The following is a 4,549-nucleotide window of genomic DNA, read 5'->3' on the forward strand; positions in this document are numbered from 1 at the left end:
GAGAAAAACAGGCTGTCAATGTGTCGGGTCAGGACGCTTGCTCTTTTCCACGGATGCTGCCTGGCCTGATGAGCTCCTCCAGCAACACTGGGTTTGTTATCGAGATGGCAGCATTTACAGTCCTTTGTTTCTTCCTCTGTCCGTTTTGGTATCTGACCATTTATCGTTTCTCCCCCCCCCCCTCTCAGGGCTAGTCCGTACCCCTACGAACTCTCAACATTCCCCCGGGACCAGGCAGCCCCCTCTTCACCCCCCACCCTCCCCCGGGACCGGTGGGATCAGTGGGAGGGAGGAGGTAATGGGGACGGGAGGGCTTCTGTTCAAGATGGGGGATCGGGGAGGAATGGGTGTGGTGGGGTCAGGGGGAATGAGGGAAGGGGTTCAGTGGAAGGACAGAGGTTCAGGTTGAGGAAGTGGAGTGTGTGGGTTGGGGAGGGCGGAGGGTGGGTGTCAAGAGTGAGGGTTTCGGAGCGACAGTGGGTCAGGCGGATGGAGGGTGCCAGATGAAGTGTTGGAGGGGAGCATTTTCTGTTGTTGTTTTGTTCTTAAATCATTGATGATATTCAGAGACTAACAGATTTCTGCGAGAATCTGAACTGACAATAGTGCTAGAAAATGGCACCAAGGCTTATGATTAGCCACGAACTCGTGAATGGGAATGAATTATCTTGAGATAGATTGGCTCTGTGACCTTCTCACTAAGACTGCGATCTGCTGTGGGCCAGGGGTGTGTTCTCTCCAGCAAGCTGGCTGTTGGTTTTCTCTCATGAACCAGACAGGATCACCATCCATGCTGTCAGAAGACCGGCATGGTTTTCTGTGGTCTTGCCCTGTAATGCTGCCCCTGTTAATGTCATGTTGTTGCTTGATTGCTGTATCTCCTGCATTACAGCAGCGGCCACACATCCTGTTCAGTTAATTAGTGCGCAACATTATGACCAGAGGTTTCAGCTCCCGCCATATGAATGCACGCTTCTCTGCCCACCTGCAATGAGTTAGTGTTGGGATTTCACCTGAATGATCATAAGAACCAAGGTTAGAGACAGAGAATTGTTTCAAGCGTTTATTGAGGGTTTCACTGCTGGTCAGTGAGGAGCACCGAGATTATTGGTGCACCAGAAGCGGGTGGGGTAGGAAAGGGTACAAGAGGCTGATGTCACTAGCTGAATATTACGTGAACACTGATCATCATCCGGTCCCTCAGCCGCAGACCTAACACTCAGTGATATGTGTGTAAATCACATCATCCTGGACCAGCCCTGGAGGAGCACGAATTATTCCAACACTCAGTGAACTGACGATTGGATGGACGATAAGAACCTTTCAGAGGGATGGTACAGATTTAGCAGGTAATGTAAGGAAACAATTACTTAAAACCAGTCAGTGAGGGGAGACAAGAGAAATGCAGGGAGACCAGGAACATCAGTCACAGCAGTAGGGCAGGGAGAGAACACAGGACAAGGCAGAATTTCCTTCATTCCACAGAGAGAAATGGCAGAGAATGCAGAAAGGAACAGAGAACAAAAGAGATTTCTGGGAATGGATGAGAAATGAGTGGGGATGGTTATGGTGCCATGCAACACAGAAACAGGCCCTTCGGCGCAACTGGTCCACACTGACCAAGATTCCTATCCAAGCTAGTCCCACGCTGGCGTTTGATCCATATCCCTTTGAATATTTCCAATCCATGTATCTCTCCAAGTACCATTAAATGTTGTCATTGTACCTGCCTCACCTCTTCCTCTGGCAGCTCATTCCATGTACTGACCACCCTCTTGGTGAAAAGGTTGCTCCTTAGGTTCCTGTTAAATCTCTCCCCTCTCATCTTAAACCTATGCCTTCTAACTCCTGATCCCTCAACTCTGGAGGAAAAAGACTGTGTGCATTCAACTTATCTACGTCCCTCGTGATTTAATGCAGCTCCCTGAGATCACCCCTCATTCTCCTTTAGATGTGGACAGATTGGGCCCCAATTGGTGCTTTATCTCTGAGTGAATTAGTTTAAAATAGTTTGCAAGGGGGATAGGAACCGGATGGATAGGTCAGTGGAAGAATTACATGGCGTAAATCAGATCTAACATATAGAGAGGCTTTGAAGAAGGAGAAGAAGAGTATAGGGTATTAAAGTGGATGGGCAAAAGTGCATTTACTTAAATGCCAGAAGTATCAGGAATAAGGTTGATGAACTGAGAGCTTGGATAAATAGATGGAACTATGATACTGTGGCTCTTGCAGAGACTTCCCAGTCACCAGGGTGGTAATGGATACTGAATATTCCTGGATTCAGTGTTTCAAAAGGGATAAGGAGGGGGTAGAAGAGGAGGAAGTGTGGTGTTACTTATTACAGCTGCAGAAATGGTGGATAATGTAGCAGGATCCTCTCTAGAGTCAGTATGGATGTAGGTTAGGAACAAGAAAGGAGAAGTTACTCTACTGGGAATATCCGATAGGCCCCCTGGTAGAAGCAACGATACTGAGGAGCAGATGGGGAGGTAGATTTTGGAAGTGTGCAAAAAATAACAAGGCTGTTATCATGGAGGACTTCAACTTCCCAAATATTGATTGGCACCTGCATAGTACCAAAGGGTTAGAAGGGGAAGAGTTCGTTAAGAGTGTCCAGGACGGATTCCTGTCACAGTCTGTTGACAGGCCGACTAGAGGGAATGCCATATTAGAACTCGTATTAGGTCATGAACCGGGTCAGGCGACAGATCTCTCAGTGGGTGAGCATTTGGGGACAGTGACCACCGCTCCCTAACCTGTAACATTGTCATGGACAAGGATAGGAGCAAAGATTACGGGAAGATATTTAATTGGGAAAGCTAAAATTATGAGGCTATTAGGCTAGAACTTGAGAGTGTTAATTGGGACAACATTTTTTGAGAGAAATGTCCTAGGGAGATGTGGTCGTTGTTTTAGTATCTCTTGCAGGATGTTTGGGATAAATTTGTCCCGGTTAGGCAGAGAAAGAATGAGTGAGAAGAGAGGTGCAAAATCAAGTGAAAATGAAGAAGTCAGCACACATAAGGTGTAGGCAGCAAGGATCAGATAGGGCTCTTGAGGAATCCGGGGTAACAAGGAAGGACCAACAGAAGGGGCTGAAGAGAGCGAGAAGGGGACATGAAAAGGCCTTGGCGAGTATGGTTCAGGAAAACCCAAAGGCATTTTTCACTTACGTGAAGAACAGAAGGATGACGAGAGTAAAGGTAGGACCGATTAGAGACAAAGGTGGGAAAATGTGCCTGGAGGCTGTGGAAGTGGTTGAGATCCTCAATGAATATTTCTCTTCAGTATTCACCAAGGAGTGGGGCCTCGATGACGCTGAGGACAGCGTTGGTAAAGTTAATGTTCCAGAGCATATCAATATCAAGAGAAAGGATGTGTTGGAGCCGTTAGAAAATACTACCCCGGGACCTGACGGAATATTCCCCAGGCTGCTCCGAGAAGAGACGAGGAAATTGCTGAACCGTTGAATAGCATCTTTGAGACGTCGTTGTCCACGGGAATGGTACCAGAGGATTGGAGGGTGTCAAAAGTTGTCCCCTTATTCAAAAAGGTTAGGTAAGGATAGTCCAGGGAATTATAGACCAGTGAGCTTTACTTCTGTTGTAGGCAAGCTGTTGGGAAGGATTCTTTGAGATAGGATCTATGAGCATTTAGAGAATCATGGTCTGATCAGGGACAGCCAGCATGGCTTTGTGAAGGGCAGACCATGTGTCACAAGCCTGATAGTGTTCTTTGAGGAGGTGACAAGGCAGATTGATCAGGGTAGTTCAGTAGGTGTTGTCTACATGGATTGTCGTAAGACAATATTCCACATGGTAGGCTTTTTGAGAAGGTCAGAGGGCATGGGATCCAGAAAAGCTTGGCCGTGTGGATTCAGAATTGGCTTTCCTGTAGAAAGCAGAGGGTTGTGGTGGAGGGAGTTCATTCAGATTGGAGGGCTGTGACTAGAGGTGTCCCACAAGGATCGGTTCTGCGACCTCTGCTTTTCGTGATTTCAATTAATGACTTGGATGAGGGGGTAGAATGGTGAGTTAGCAAGTTTCCAGACAACACAAAGGTTGGAAATGTTGTCGATAGTATGGAGGACAGTCGTATATTGCAGAGGGACATTGATAGGATGCAGATCTGGGCTGAGAAGTGGCAGATGAAGTTCAATCCGGAGGAACGTGATGTGGAACACTTTGGAAGGACAAATTCCATGGCGGAGTACAAGGCTAATGGCAGGATTCTGGGTAGTGTGGAGGAGCAGAAGGATTTGGGGGTTCATATTGACAGATCCTTGAAAGTTGCCTCGCAGGTGGATAGGGTAGTTAAGAAAGCTTATGGGATGTTACCTTTCATAAGTCGTGGGATCGAGTTTAGGAATCGCGAGGTAATGATGCAGCTCGATAAAACTCTGGTTAAACCACACTTGGAGTATTGCGTCCAGTTGTGGTCGCCTCATTATAGGAAGGATGTGGAAGCGTTGGAAAGGGTGCAGAAGAGATTTACCAGGATTCTGCCTGGTTTAGAGTGTATGCATTATGAGGAGAGACGTGGGGAG

The sequence above is a fragment of the Pristis pectinata genome, chromosome 42, assembly GCF_009764475.1.
Source record: "Pristis pectinata isolate sPriPec2 chromosome 42, sPriPec2.1.pri, whole genome shotgun sequence".
Taxonomy (NCBI): Eukaryota; Metazoa; Chordata; class Chondrichthyes; order Rhinopristiformes; family Pristidae; genus Pristis; species Pristis pectinata.